This window comes from Oryctolagus cuniculus, chromosome 15, assembly GCF_964237555.1.
Source record: "Oryctolagus cuniculus chromosome 15, mOryCun1.1, whole genome shotgun sequence".
In the NCBI taxonomy this organism is placed as follows: Eukaryota; Metazoa; Chordata; class Mammalia; order Lagomorpha; family Leporidae; genus Oryctolagus; species Oryctolagus cuniculus.
In genome coordinates, this window is record NC_091446.1 from 43,380,806 (window position 1) to 43,396,909 (window position 16,104).

General features: G+C 42.4%; 1 protein-coding gene across 11 annotated transcripts in view; it reads left to right on the forward strand.

Annotated features, from left to right (window-relative positions):
* Positions 1-16,104, forward strand: part of SGMS1 (sphingomyelin synthase 1) — a 337,794-nt gene that overhangs the window by 106,779 nt on the left and 214,911 nt on the right. For 9 of the 11 annotated variants that reach the window (XM_051823915.2, XM_051823912.2, XM_070057669.1 and 6 more), the window contains one exon: positions 10,716-10,807. The exons of the other annotated variants lie outside the window; for them this stretch is intronic. The gene's annotated coding sequence lies outside the window, so the exon portion shown is untranslated. The remainder of the gene's footprint in view (positions 1-10,715; positions 10,808-16,104) is intronic. 11 annotated transcript variants of the gene reach the window in all.

A 16,104-nucleotide genomic window follows, 5' to 3' on the forward strand; every position in this document is an offset into this window, starting at 1 on the left:
TCAGCATTTATCACTTGGTACCTAGTAACTGCACTCAGTGAATTCCTTAACTGAATTGAAATAGTGACTTAGACATTCAAAATTAGTTAACTATTATTATAGCCATTAGCAGGTCGAGGAAACCCAAAGTTGATCCATATAACAGTAACATAAATTGGATTTTATCACCTAAAGAGCATAAAAGCTACCCTCTAAGTAATGAATTTGAGGAGAAGATTACAGAGACAAATCAAAAGGTTTTAGTGTCTTTAGAGCTGTAAAAAATAAATTGAGTTTTACAGGGTTTCCCTGTACATGTGAATGTAAATCTAACCAGAATTTGGTCTCAGAATCTGGTTTGCAATTTTGGCTCTCCCACTTGCAAGCTGCTTTTGGTAACTTCCTCTCTGAATTTCAGTGTCTTTATCTGTAAGAGTAGAATGCTATCTGCCTTATCATGGTGTGGCTATGATTAAGCCTATTTGGCATATCCCAAGAGCTCAGTAAGTGGAGATGGTGGGATAATTACAGGTAGGAACCTCCAAAACATACACTCAAGTAGTAGGTAACTAGGGTGAGTCCTGGCAGTGGCAGACATGTGAAAGAAGCCAAACCACTGGGTAGGAAGAGTGGATCCCATCAAACCTCCCTTACAGGGCAAGGGGCAAGTCATAGAGTAAGTAGATGAAGAGGTTTGAAGTTAGGCACATCCTAGTTTTAATGACATTGTAGGGATTTGAGAAGTGCCGTGACTTGCTCTTAGCCCTGGGTTCAGCATTGACATGATAGACCTGTGCAGCACCGATCTGGAGGTTTTTTGTCTCCCCAACACTTGAGCCATTTTAAATATGCTCCATGTCCCTGTAAAATGAATTTGATTCCCTTGAAATACAAGGATAAGGAAATTCATAATAAAAAAACAGATATGTAAAGTATGGCACCTCCCCCAAATGAATAGAGTACTTTGTTACTATTCAGAAAAGTAATAGTTGAGTAAAGAGAGCAGGGCCCAGCCAATAATCTGTTCTTTTTAAAATATGAAGGGAACTCACAAGCACACTGTAGGATTGCTCTAAATTTGAGATTTAATCTACAGATGATGGGGCTACCATATAAATGGTGCCTGGGTCAGCCAAGCAGGATGATAACTTTCTAAACAAGGAATTCGTTGTTGAAGTTTTGGAGAACTCTTTAAGTATTTCTAGGATTCACTAAAATGAAAGGCCACATCTAAATGGTTTTCCTAGAAGGTTCTATTTTGGGGACCAACCTCTGAGACATCTTGCTCGGTTATTTTCAGTCACCTTAAAAGTGTTTTTTTAATTTGAAATAAGGCAAGTGTTTATTTCTACATTTTCTAGTGTCTTTTCTCTCAGATACATTTTAATATCATGCTCATAGTTTTTAGTAAAAACATAGAAATCCACATGATGGCTGCTTTTGCATGTATTGTACAAAACATTCATAAAAGTCTATTTTGAGGCTGGCGCCGCAGCTCACTAGGCTAATCCTCCGCCTTGTGGCGCCGGCACAGCGGGTTCTAGTCCCGGTCGGGGTGCCGGATTCTGTCCCGGTTGCCCCTCTTCCAGGCCAGCTCTCTGCTGTGGCCAGGGAGTACAGTGGAGGATGGCCCAAGTACTTGGGCCCTGCACCCCATGGGAGACCAGGAGAAGTACCTGGCTCCTGCCATCGGATTGGTGCGGTGTGCTGGCCGCAGCGCGCCAGCCGCGGCGGCCATTGGAGGGTGAACCAATGGCAAAAGGAAGACCTTTCTCTCTCTGTCTCTCTCTCTCTCACTGTCCACTCTGTCCAAAAAAAAAGTCTATTTTGAAGTACTGAAGGGGGAAAGCCCTTGTATATTTTTCCTCCAATCAGAATTCTGTGGCCTATCCCATTTCCCCTTCTCTCCTATCAGAAATTTAAAACCATTGTTAATGTCCAGTCATACCAAGAATACTATCTTGTGTTTGAAAAATTAACTTCTGTCTTTATTGCGTGAGTTTTCATTTTTGACTGTATCTTCTGAGTGCACTCTCTTGTATGCTGTCTTAAATCTTTCTTGGAAATGAAAATTATTAATTTAATAAAATTGCTAATGATAGTAGCATAATTCTAGATAAGCCATTTGTTTGGCTGAGTCTTTAAGATGTTTGCATAGCCAATTACATACAGGTTTAATTGATTACAAGGTAGTCAAAGGTTTTGGAGGAAATACTAGGCCAGAAAATTTGGATAGAACTCAGCTAAATACTCAAGTTGTGTGTGGTAGTGTGGCATATGCTTACTTGAGAAACTACCTTAAGGCAATATGCAGTTTTTTTTTCTCTGGGGGATGAAGATTGAGGAGCATACTGAATGTTTAGGAGAATGTACCATGTAGATGGACTGTGATGCTTTGTCACTTTAAATGAGTAGGATCGCTCAATAGGTAGCCAAGGAGATTAGAGGAAGAAAGCCCCTTTCTCACAACACAGAACTGAAATGTCAGTAGTTTAACCATTCCCTCTTCTGCACCCTCCCACTCTTAGCTCTTCTTTGCTGAAAGTGCTAATTGTATGGTATTCTAATTATTTGTTTATGATCTGTCTCTGTTAAACTCTAACTGGCCCAGCCCTGTTCTTTGTCTATAAAGTGTGGTGCTTGGCTGATTCATATTTCTGAAATAGGGCATTAGAAGGCACTTTTGGGTCTGTTGGTATTTCAAAATATTGGAAAATATTTGAATAGTTAGGAGGCATTCTCAATCCCAGAGTGTGATATATGTTCATTAAAAAAAATCATAATTCACGAAATTTATCCTTGCAACCCATGTCTCTGTAAGTGTTAAATTCCTGACAGCAGTTTGGTGCCAAGGTTTCCCTCAGTGGGGTGAGTAATCCTTTCTGAGGCAGCTCTTCATACCTTTTCTCCTCTCCATTTTTGTACTGTATCAAGGTGTGAACATCCACCCATGTTGATTGAAGGCTTCTGGTACAAGGGTACTTCAAAAAGTTCGTGAAAATGAAACTGAGAGATGAGTTTCTTTTGGTAAAAACAAAAATTTGGAGCCCATGCTTATGAGGTGGTCTTTTAAAAGCTCATGGAGGGGCCAGCATTGTGATGTCACTGCACCCCATATGGGTGCCTAAAGCAGAAAAAGGTGGCCCAAGTACTTGTGCCCCTACCACCCATGTGGAAAATTTGGATGGAGTTTCAGGCTCCTGGCTTTGGCATGGCCCAGCCCTGGCCGTTATAGCCATTTGAGGAGTGAACCAGTGGATAGAAGTTCTCCTTCTCTCTATGTAACTCTTCATTTCCAGTAAATAAGTAGACCTTTTTGAAAAAAGCAAAGTTTGTGGAAAATGCTTATTGTTAAAAATGCATGGATTTAAAATTTTTTGCACCATAATAAATTTATCTTTTAATTGTACTTTTCCTGTGAACTTTTTGAAGTACCCTCATATGCTTGGCTATGTATTGTGGTAGGGACACATTGGTGGCCAAAACATGGATTCAGTAGGGATGATATTTCTTTCTAGAACTATTAGCAGCAGACTAAAGTCCTAGAATTTACACAGTAAACTGTTGCTTTCTTCCTTAAATAAGAGTGTAGAGGCCGGCACCGCGGCTCAATAGGCTAATCCTCCACCTAGCGGCGCCGGCACACCGGGTTCTAGTCCTGGTCGGGGCACCAGATTCTGTCCCGGTTGCCCCTCTTCCAGCCCAGCTCTCTGCTGTGGCCCGGGAAGGCAGTGGAGGATGGCCCAAGTCCTTGGGCCCTGCACCCCATGGGAGACCAGGAGAAGCACCTGGCTCCTGCCATAGGATCAGCGCAGTGCGCCAGCCGCAGCGCGCCGGCCGTAGCGGCCATTGGAGGGTGAACCAACGGCAAAAGGAAGACCTTTCTCTCTGTCTCTCTCTCTCTATCCACTCTGCCTGTCAAAAAAAAAAAAAAAAAAAAAAAAAAAGTAGGAGTTACTGATTTGGCCACGTGTGTTAAGGCTGTTCTGTAGGACATCAGGACTAAACTGGATGATAGATTGAGATCTGTAGTGGATTGTCACCTTGGTGGGTGACCTATCATGACCTCTTGGTGATTTACATGTGACAGGTGTAGAAGCACAGTACACATCATTGGAAAGCATAGATTGATTACACTGACTGTTGCTCAAGGAAGTTCAGATTGGTGCCAAGGAAATGCTTTTAGGAATGGCTGTGGTTGCAGCCATGATTATGTCCTTGATTGCCTCACTGGTGTGTCTTTCAGTTTTAAGCAACATTTCTTCTGCTTATTGGTGGTGTGAACTGGAACTAATCACATAGCCCCTGAGAAGCTCAGAATCTGTAAATTAGGAATGATAAGTAATACTGTAAAGGATATGTGAGGATTAAAAGAATATGTATACATATATACACACACAAATATACTTCTCTGTCACTCTGCCTTTCAAATAAATAAATCTTTAAACATTTATTTATTTTTAATTTATAGAGAGATCTTCCATTTGCTTATTCATTCCTCAAATGCCTGCAGCAGTTGAGACTGGCCAGGATGAAGCTAGGGACTCAATCCACGGGCATCAGGGGCCCAAATACTTGGCATCACATGCTTCTTCCCGGGGTGCACATTAGCAGGAATCTGTAATTGGGAGCAGAGCTGGAACAGACACTATGATGGGACACAGTCATCTCAAGTGGTATCTTGATTGACACCAGACACCCACCCTGCAAAATGGCTACAAGTGTTTCACAGGTGGTGGGGCATGAAGTGTTGGTAGATGGAATGGAAAAGGGGGCAGGGAGCAGATCATGGAAGTCTTATTCTATGAAGCCTAGAGGTTCCCACTTACTTCCTGAGAACTGGGCACCTGTAGAAGAATTTGTACTTAATTAGGGTCTGGACATATGGTGACTTGTGGACACAGAATTCAACAAGTTCTGTGGGAGACACTGAGACCTGTGGGATGATTGTTGGAAGAGGTCCTGGATGGGGGCGTGCCTGGATACAGGAGGGCAGCAGGATAAATGGGCATTATATTTACATCAGATGCTGATGTGTTAGTTCCAGAGGACCTGGAATGAAACCAGAGAGAGGCATAACTTGTTAGGCAAAAGATTCCTCTTGAGAATATGATTTAGATAGATGGACTGCAACCTGGATTCCCTCCTTTTTTTTTTCTTCTAATTTTACTTATTTGTTTATAACATGGATTTCTAATAGGCAGAAAAATCTGCACAAGTAGTAGTAAGAGGCTATTCCCTGTTTCTGCCTGGCACACTGTTTGGGACACTGTGCATGTGGGTATCCACATGTGAGGGGCACAAGTCTACTGGCTTCTGCAAGGAAAGGCAAAATCCATTATTTCTCACTGTGTGATGGAAGTACTGTTTTTATTTGGCAGTTTTATTTTGATTAATTTTGTATTTGGGATTGCAAGTTTTCGTTTTGACTATTTTATTTCCTGATCTTTTTTCAACAGTAGTTCAAAGTGGAATTAGAAATATACCAGAGAAAGGTTTAAATGAACTGTAGACTTCTCTTTGCTCCTGAGGACATGCACATAATCAAGAAAAATGAAGAACAGCAGCCCATGGTAACTGCTTGATAGACTGTGGTGCTTTGCTTAGCCTTTTGGAATAGGAGTTGGAGAGAGTCCTGGATATGTGTGTCAAAATGGCGGCTAGCCTGTTGGTGGAAGTGAGTGTCCACCTCCTGAAAGGGATAGAAGCACCTCACTTTCTTTTTTTTTCTTTTTTTTTTAACTTTTATTTATTGAATATAAATTTCCAAAGTACGGCTTATGAATTACAATGGCTTCCCCCCAATACCATCCCTCCCACCCACAACCCTCCCCTTTCCCACTCCCTCTCCCCTTCCATTCACATCAAGATTCATTTTCGATTCTCTTAATATACAGAAGATCAGTTTAGTATACATTAAGTAAAGATTTCAACCATTTGCTCCCACACAGAAACATAAAGTGAAAAATAATAGATGATTTTTTAAATGATGATGAAATCAGATCAGACCTATTGTCATGTTTAATCCCAGTGAGAGTCAAGTTGGGAATTGATAATTTCTTTTTTTTTTTTTTTTACAGAAAATCAGTTTAGTATACATTAAGTAAAGATTTCAACAGTTTGCACCCCCATAGAAACACAAAGTGAAATATACTGTTTGAGTACTCGTTATAGCATTAAATCTCAATGTACAGCACATTAAGGACAGAGATCCTCCATGAGGAGTAAGTGCACAGTGACTCCTGTTGTTGACTTTACAAATTGACACTCCTGTTTATGGCATCAGTAATCTCCCTATGCTCCAGTCATGAGTTTCCAAGGCTATGGAAGCCCTCTGAGTTCTCCGACTCTTATCTTGTTTAGACAAGGTCATAGTCAAAGTGGAGGTTCTCTCCTCCCTTCAGAGAAAGGTACCTCCTTCTTTGAAGACCTGTTCTTTCCACTGGGATCTCACTCACAGAGATCTTTCATTTAGGTTTTTTTTTTTTTTTTTTTTTTTTTTTGCCAGAGTGTCTTGGCTTTCCATGCCTGAAATACTCTCATGGGCTTTTCAGCCAGATCCGAATGGCTTTAGGGCTGATTCTGAGGCCAGAGGAAGCACCTCACTTTCATCTTGTTTGGAATCTCCTCATTGCAACAGAGTGTTTCTGTTGCCACAAAGTGAACATGCATGTTCCTAAAAAACAGGTTTTTATAAAGCAAGTTTTTTTTGACATGTTTAAATAAAGAACATTTGGGGGCCAGTGCTGCTGTGGCTTAGGAGGCTAAGCCTCCGCCTACAGTGCCTGCATCCCATAAGGATGCTGGTTCAAGTCCCGGCTGCTTCTCTTCTAATCAAGTTCTCTGCTATGACCTGGGAAAGCAGTAGAAGATGGCCCAAGTTCTTGGGCCCCTGCCACCCACGTGGGAGACACAGAAGAAGCTCCTGGCTTCCAATCAGCCCAGCTCTGGCCATTGAAGCCTTGTGGAGAGTGAACTAAGGACAGGAAGACCTTTCTCTCTGTCTCTCTCTTTCTCTGTCTATAACTTTACCTCTCAAATAAATAAATAAAGTCTTTTTTTCAAAAAAGGACATTTGGTATATGCTAAAGTGTTTGATTCTTAACCCTTCCCAACAGAGCCTTCATGTTAAAGGCATGAAGAGAAAAATGTGGGTGGTGCTGGTCCTGCCCCGCTGTGGTGAACAGCTAGGAAACGGGGCAGCCATCTGTGTGGCAGTTGGCAGCCGACCTCAGGCAGCCAGGACTGCAGTCCTTTAGAGAAGAGGATCCCAGGAGGGGACACTTGAGCTTGCCCTAGTTTTCTGCTTGCGCTCTTCCGCTGCTGAGGTACAAGGAGCTGAATCCTGGCAGAGCTTGGTGGTCTCATAGCACAGAGAAGACACACATTGGAGCTCAGAGCTGCTGCAGAGGCCGGCAAACAAGGGCACTGGAGAAGAGAGAGCTGCTGGAGGAGAGGGTCCTTCCTACATATGGGGGGCTTAGCAGGGGGCAGCTGCTGCCAGGCCAAGAGGAGAGTGGCAGTGCCAGTGCTTGGCATTACTGAGAGAGACTGGGTTCTGCCTAGCCTTGGTGGAGCACCTTGCCAAGCAGCACTTCAGCCATGCTGTGAAACACCAAGACATCCACATCCCAGGAATATGGACCGTATACCTCAGACTGGCCTTATCGGAGGAGTATATACAAAACTGACGAAGACCTGCTTCGATCAAGTATAAAACCAAGCCAGACAGGATCAAGAGGATCCACCAAAACTTAGCCTCCAGACCCAAACCAAATATCCTCTAATTGTCTGCCTTATAATATTCAAAATTGAAAGTAACCACCAGAAATAGTCAATGCCTGTACAACATGGGACACCACATCTTGTTCTCTCAGAGCATTCTGCACTGAAGGGAACCAGGCACTTTTGAAGAAGTGTCTGCATTTAGGACAGAGGCACAGAAGGTACAAGATGAGCGTAGAATGTATTTTTTTTTTCAATGTCAGCAAGTTAAGGAAATAGAAGCAAGAAAACGAAGATGAAGTGTGTCACAAAGATACAGCAGTGAGCTGACAGGAGCTGCCACTGTCTACATCTGAGACATTTTTAGCACCAAAGTAATTAAGTACACAAATGATAAATCATTGAAAAAAATAGAATTTCATGTATGGCACTGCTTATAAATAGATAAATAGATGCATAAATAATGTAGGATGCTGAGTAACGCATGGGAACATGGAGGGAATTGGAGTTGGGACAATCAGTGTGTTGTAGCCACCACAGTATTAAAGTCAGGCAAGCATCACCAATGGATGATAAATCTGAGAGAAAAGCTTTAGTGAGAGAAAATATTTGCATGGCCTTAAAGGATCCAGCCAGATTACTTACTACTTGCAAGGGACAGAAGAATGCTTTACTGGGGAAACTGGACAACACATTAGTTGGTTAATCAAAGTGCACATCATCAGTCTGTGGTGGAGGCTTTTTGTGTCTGAGGTGTGACCTCTGGAAAAAGACAGTGGCACTTCTGTGGTTTTCTGGCTGATAATGTGCAACCCGAACTGAATCCTCCGGAATCACCTGAGGAAACGTCACAGAAGTCACAAATGGAGGTTTTCTATTAATATAAAAAGGAGAGAGGCTGTCTCCATCTAAAGTGTGTTAACGTCACGAAAGACCGAGGCAGGCTGTGTGTTCCAGGTTAAAGGAAGCAGACAAAAAATGGTGACTGCATGCCCTTTGTAACATTCCTTTCTTACAGTCTGAACTGGGGGGAAAGGAAATGCCCAAAGAGCATTTGGGATTAATTGAACATGACAGTAAATTAAAGGATTGTCCTATATAAATATTGCCGTTATTAAGGTTGATGACTGCATTGTGGTTGTGTGAGAGAACATCCTATTCTCAGGAAGTAAATTTTGCAGTGTTTGGAGGGAAAAGGTCGTGATGGATGGCATTTATTTCCATACGGCTCAGAAAATAAAAAATGCTGAAGTGTATGTGGAGGGGCTGGCGCTGTGGTGTAACCGGTGGGGCCGCCGCCTGTAGTGCAGGCATCCCATGTGGTTACCGATTCGAGTCCTGGCTGCTCTACTCTCTGCTGTGGCCTGGGTAAGTGGTGAAGGATGGCCCAACTCCTTGGGCCCCTGCACCTGTGTAGGAGACCTGGAGGAAGCTCCTGGCTCCTGGCTTTGGATCGGCGCAGCTCCAGCTGTTGTGGTCAATTGGGGAGTGAACCAGCGGATGGAAGACCTCTCTCTCTCTGCCTCGCCTTCTCTCTCTGTGGCTCTTTCAAATAAAATAAATAAATAAATAAATATATTTTTAAAAATGTGTATGTGGAGAGAGCCTGTGAACGATTCAGCAAATGGGTTAAATGTTCACAGGTGAATCTAGGTAAACAGTACTTGAACATTCATTGAATTATTATTTTGCAATTTTTCTGAAAGTTTGTAACTATTTAATAATAATAATAAGCCTAGCAATTAGAGTTATGACCTATGAAAGGAGGGTGTGTGAAAAAGATGCAGGTGCTTCTTACCTACCTTGGTGCTGATTTCCCATCCTTGGGGTTGTCTGTGGTAAATTAGCCATCCTGGAGCTGGTGTTGTGGTGCAGGCTGGCATCGCATATGGGCCCTGGTTCAAGTCCCACTGTTCCATTTCCTATCCAGCTCCCTGTTAATGGCCTGGGAAGAACAGCAGAAGATGGCCCAAGTGCTTGAACCCCTGCCACCCTATGGGGGACCTGGATGAAATTCCTGGCCCCTGGCTTCTACCTGGCCCAGCCACAGCTGATGTGGCCATTTGGGGAGTGAAACAGCAGGTGGAAGATCTCGCTCTCTATCTGTCTTTTGTTCTCTCTATGTAAGTCTGACTTTCAAATAAAAAATAAAGAAATATTTTAAAAAGTTAGCAATCCTGTGGCGATATCTCCATCACTTGGCAGCCCACTCCAAGACTGTTGACTAAGAAAGCATATTTGGTGCTAGAAGAAATGACCATATTGAGGTTCAAGTTGACATTATCATCTTATTGGTGTCATGGAGGAGTTTGGAAGAAGGGGTCGTAGAGCTAGGCTTACGTCTTCTTTAGTGCTAGGTATTGGGGGGGTGTGGTGATGGTGGTGGAGGGTATGCCCCACCCTTTGGGAACTTCAGCTGCTGCCTTTAAAAATAATGCTTGCCTGTTAATTAGGATTCTAAGGCTTGGGGATGGTGTTGTGGCACACTGGGTTAAGCTGGCATCCTATATCTAAGAGCCAGTTCAAGTCTTGGGTGCTCTGTGTCTGATCCAACTCTCTGCCAATGTTCCTGGGAGAGCAGTGGATGACGGCCCATGTACTTGGGCCCCTGATACCCTACAGGGGAGGCCAGAGTACAGTTGTGGGCTCTTGGCTTCGAATTGGACCAGACCTGGCCGTTGAGGACCAGTAGATGGAAAATTCCCTCTGTTGTTCTCTCTCTCTCTGTAAGTCTGCCTTTCAAATAAATAAATGTCTTTTTAAAAAGAGAATATGCATGTAAAAGCATTTTATAAATAATAATTTTATAAACATTAAGTTTCTATTAATAGTTTTGGATAAAGATGAAAAATGGCTTATTATAAGGTGGAGCTTTTCCTTAATTTAGGTGGCCCCTGTCCTTCTTAAAGGTCAAGTTTTTACTTGATTGAAGGAGAGAGTTTGTTTTCCCAGTGGACGCTTTGGTTCCTTCTGGTTGCCTCCTTTCTCATTTCCTGCCTTTGTTATTCCAGGCAACACATCAGGGACTGAAGGAGTTGTGGACTGTGAATTTCAAGAACAGTGAAGTTAGAGCACAGCAGAGGGTGTAGAAAAGACAACACACGTAAGTCACCCATTCTCAAAGAACTCCTGGATCTGAACTTCCTTGTATTTGCTCTTGCTTTGTTCCGAGATTGAGGCTCTGATACGATCCAGGGACTTCTAGACTAACTTGGTTCCCAGGCAAAATCAGCTGCAAAAGGCCAGTGTGGTATGGGGAAAAGAGGAAAGAGAATGTAAGAGGCCAGTTCCCCCCAAGCCCACTTGGAGAGGCAAGCAGTGTGGCCCAGGGTGGTAGTAATGTACAAAGGACACAGGGAAATCATATCAACTTGAGTCACTGAAAATGGCAGAAACAAGTGCTGCTGGCTCTGAACTTGCATGAACCTGGTAGAAAGGCTGCAGGAAGGCCTGGGAGTGCTGTTTGGGACCAGACCTTTTCCTTTAATCTGGAATTGCTTTTGATTGAGGCTTTGATCTTGGAATATTAGTTAACAGGCCTGCCTTTCCTGGAGTTGAACAGTGTAGGCCAGTGCTGCTCAGAGTACCAGTCTGAAATGAGATAAAGAGCTTGACCTAGAACATAAAAGCCAGCTGAACTAAATAGTGTTTTTAATCATTGTTCTCCATTCTAGCACACGATTACTATGTCTCTCCGTGTGTCTACATACATACAATATATTGCTTGGTTTTATCTGTTTCTAAGTTTGATGAAGATGGTATAGTGTGCACTTTTTTTCATACGATTATGTTGTAAGATTTACTTGTTATGTGTGTGTAATGATAATAAATTATATATTATATATAATATAATAAATTAGCAATAAAATTCTTTGAAAATATGTCACAGTTGATCTGTTGTTTCACCGCCCACCAGTGTTTGGGATCTGGGGGGATTTTATTGCCAGCATATCATTGTCTTAATTTGCTTTTTCTGTTTTGTAGTAAGATTGAACATCTTTGGAAAGTAATGTTTATGACTTAATATAAGCAGATTTTTCAGTCTTTACTTGTATGGCTAATGTATTTTGTTTCTCTTTCTGTTTTGTTTTTGGAAAGACAGTTTGACAGTTTCTTTTAACTGTGTGGGTGTGGTCCATTTTCATTGCTAATGTTCCTTCTTTTTGTGGGGAGGGTGTTGAAGATCTTGTTGGTTTATATTCTCATTCAATTTTTTTTTCTTTTTGCTGGTTGGGAGATTATACATTTTATTTCTGTTGTTATAATGATTACACTGGAGGGGCTGGCGTGGTGGCTTACTTGGTTAATCCTCCGCCTGCAGTGCCAGCATCCCATATAGGTGCCGGGTTCTAGTCCTGGTCGCTCCTATTCCAGTCTAGCTCTCTGCTGGCCCGGGAAAGCAGTGGAGGATGGCCCAAGTGCTTGAGTGCCTGCACCCGCATGGGAGACCAGGAATAAGCATCTGGCTTCGGTTTGGCACAGTTCCGGCTGTGGCAGCCATTTTGGGGGTGAACCAACGGAAGGAAGACCTTTCTCTCTGTCTCTCTCTCTCACTGTCTAACTCTGTCAAATAAAAAAAAAAAAAAAATGATTACCCTGCAAGATCACTGTGTACACTGGCCGGCGCCGCGGCTCACTAGGCTAATCCTCTGCCTAGCGGCGCCGGCACACCGGGTTCTAGTCCCGGTCGGGGCGCCGGATTCTGTCCCGGTTGCCCCTCTTCCAGGCCAGCCCTCTGCTGTGGCCAGGGAGTGCAGTGGAGGATGGCCCAGGTGCTTGGGCCCTGCACCCCATGGGAGACCAGGAAAAGCACCTGGCTCCTGGCTCCTGCCATCGGATCAGCGCGGTGCGCCGGCCGCAGCGCGCCAGCCGCGGCGGCCATTGGAGGGTGAACCAACGGCAAAAGGAAGACCTTTCTCTCTGTCTCTCTCTCTCACTGTCCACTCTGCCTGTCAAAAAATAAAAAAAAAAAAGATCACTGTGTACACTTAACAGTTTTGAAGTTGGTTGTGTATAAGGTATTCTGATCCCCTTTCACAATAATAAAAAACGCATAGGATTCCTAATGAATGCTTTGTCCTTCAGTGTTTATTTGTTCTTTCCAGTATTTCAGTCCTGTTATTTGTTTCACCATACAATTAGACAATTTGTATTAGAAAAATTAGGGAGGCCGGCGCTGTGGTGTAGCAGATAAAGCTGCCGCCTGCAGTGCTGGAATCCCAAATGGGCGCCGGTTCATGTCCTGGCTGCTCCACTTCAATCCAGCTCTCTGCTGTGGCCTGGGAAAGCAGGCCACCAACATGGGAGACCTGGAGGAAGCTATTGGCTTCGGATTGGCACAGTTCCAGCTGATGTGGCCAATAGGGGAGTGAACTAGTAGATGGAAGACCTCTCTCTCTCTTCTCTGCCTCTCCTTCTCTCTCTGTGTAACTCTTTCAAATAAATACATCTGTTAAAAAAAAAAAAGAAAAATTAGGGACTTGTTATTGTTTAGATATTTGTTTAATTTTATATGTAAACCATTTCTTGCTCCTTGCTTCCTCTACACTGTCCCTGTCCTCTCCTTCAGAATTTTCTCTCCTGACAATTTCTTTGTAGTAATTTCTGTCAATTTTGGTTTCTGAAATACCTTTATTTCACTCTTACACTTCTTTGTTAACAGTTATTTTCTTCCAGCATTGTGAACATATTGTTGTATTGCCCTGTGACTTCTGTTTTTGCTATTAGGACATCTGTTGGGCTTTCATTTGCCATTATTTGGTAGATTTGACTTACTGTGAGATTGCCTATTTGTCTTTGTTCCTGCAGTTTCACTACAGTGTATTTATGTATCTCTTTTTTTTAAAATCCTGTTTGTATTCCGTGTGTTGCATGTGTCCGTGGATTCATGCCATTTATCAGTTCTGAAAATTTCTCAGATATTGATGCTTTTGAATACTGTCTCTTCTTCACTCTCTGTTGTCTTCTGTATTTTGATTAAGTGGATGTTAGATCTCTTTTTACTCTTCCCGTCTTTTAATGTGTTTGCTTTCTTTGTTTTTTCTTTGCTGCATTCTGGATGATTTCTTAAGATTTAGCTTTCAGTTCAATTATTCTTTCTTCAGCTTTGTTGAGTCTTCTGTTTAATCCATCTATTGAATTTTTAATTTCAGTGATTTCTTTTTTATTTTTATAAGTTCTAGCTTCGCTTTAAATCTGTCTGAATATATTTTGATAGTTTTTTTGCTTATTCATTTTTTAACTTTTTTAATCTTTAAACAACATTCAACAGAGTTATTTCATACCCTATATTTGATAATACCAGTCTCTTTAATCCTTGATGATTTAAATCTGTGTTTGTGCTTCTTTCTTGGTGTGCATGGTAAATTTTGTTTACATGTTAACATTTCCTTGATAATTATATCCTGGAATCTTGAAGTATTACTTTGCAAGATTTGAATTTGTACTGGGGCCAGGAGGACACTCTCGGCCCGGGACCACTTTTGTTCCCTTCTGAAACCTGGTATCCAGGTTGGGCTTTCCTACCTTGCTGGAAGCTGGAGGGCTAGCCTCCCCGTCCCATTGCTATATTCATAGTTGCCACCCAGGTAACTCCAGCCTTCGTTTACCCTTCAGTACTCTTTGCATAGGTTTGAGTCCATGGTTCTTGCCATATTCTCATTGTATTTGTTTCTCTACCTGGAACTAACCACTTCATTAAAAGTAGGTTTTTAGGGGCCAGTGCTGCGGTGTAGTAGGCTAAACCGCCACCTGTAGTGCCGGTATCCCTCATAGGCTCTGGCTTGTGTCAAACTTGCTCCTCTTCCGATCCAGCTCTCTGCTGTGGCCTGGGAAAGCAGTAGAAGATGGCTCAAGTCCTTGGGCCCCTGTATCCACATGGGAAACCCGGAAGGAACTCCTGGTCTTGGCTTCGGATTGGCCCAGCTCCAGCTGGTGGATGGAGGATCTCTCTCTCTGGCTCTCTTTCTCCCACTCTGTCTGACTCTACCTCTCAAATAAATAAATGAAAAATCTTTTTAAAAAAACTTTTTATTAAAGAGTATTTTTAGGGGCCGGCACTGTGGCTCCGTAGGTTAATCCTCCGCCTGCGGCACTGGCATCCCATATGGGCTCCAATTCTAGTCCCAGCTGCTCCTTGGGTTGGTGCAGTTCCGGTCATTGCAGCCATTTGGAGAGTGAACCAATGGAAGGAAGACCTTTGTCTCTGTCTCTCCCTCTCACTGTCTGTAACTCTACCTCTCAAATAAATAAATAAAATATTTTTAAAAGTGTTTTTAAAAGTGGTTCATTCAGAATTTAATTGTAGTATAGTATAGTAGAAGGACCTTGAGAATACTTAATGCCCATAATTCCTGAATCATGAGTGCCCAGGTGATTTTTTTAAAAAAAGATTTATTTATTTATTTGAAAGTCAGAGTTACACAGAGAGAGAAGGAGAGGCAGAGAAAAAGAGAGAGGGGTTCTATCTGCTTATTCACTCCCAAATTGGCTGCAACAGCTGGAGCTGCGCCGATCTGAAGGCAGGAACTAAGAGCTTTTTCTGGGTCTCCCATGTGGGTGCAGGGGCCCAAGGACTTGGCCATCTTCTACTGCTTTCGCAGGGTGTAGTAGTGAGCTGGAGTGGAAGTGGAGCATCTGGGACTCGAACTGGCACACATACGGGATTCTGGCACTGCAGGCGATGGCTTTACGCACTATGCCACAGCACCAGCTCCTCAGATGATTTTTAAAATATGCCTTTACCAATGTTCTTAAATCCTTCATACTTTACATGTACATTGCTTTCATTTATTTCACCTAAGGATAAAGAAAATACCGAAATAGTGATCTCTTTGAAAACTACTAGGCCATATCTGTATTCATACCACATAGTATATCTATGCAGTTTTGTCCAAGTTCTTTTTCTGGCTAATCTATTGAACATTTACTCCCTTGGGAATCAGAATTACTATTCTTGAAATAACTCACTAGAACAGAGTACTTATCAGCATAAATTCATTATACCTCTAATCTGTATTCTGTCAAAGTGTCATTTTTCTTTCTATATGGGATGCTGGATTTAAAAGATTTAGTTGTGGCGTGCAAAAAATAGATGTTTGCTGTTGTGAATTAACAGCTTCATCTCCTGTAAGCTCCATGTCCTTACATTCTACATCTCCTTAATAGGCGTAGAAAGCAGCATGAAATTTTTGGTCTACAAAATGTTAAGTTGCCTTAGGCTTTGGCACATGAAAAGAGTTATTTTAAAATTAATGTCAAGCAATTAATCTGTAGCAGAATATGTGCCTATAGACCTTTTTAGAGGCTGTACAGATTTGACAGGTGTGTGCAGGGGTTTTGTGATGAAAATGACACATTAGGATGTCTCTAAACAGCAGATTATGTTTTGTAGGTTAGAGG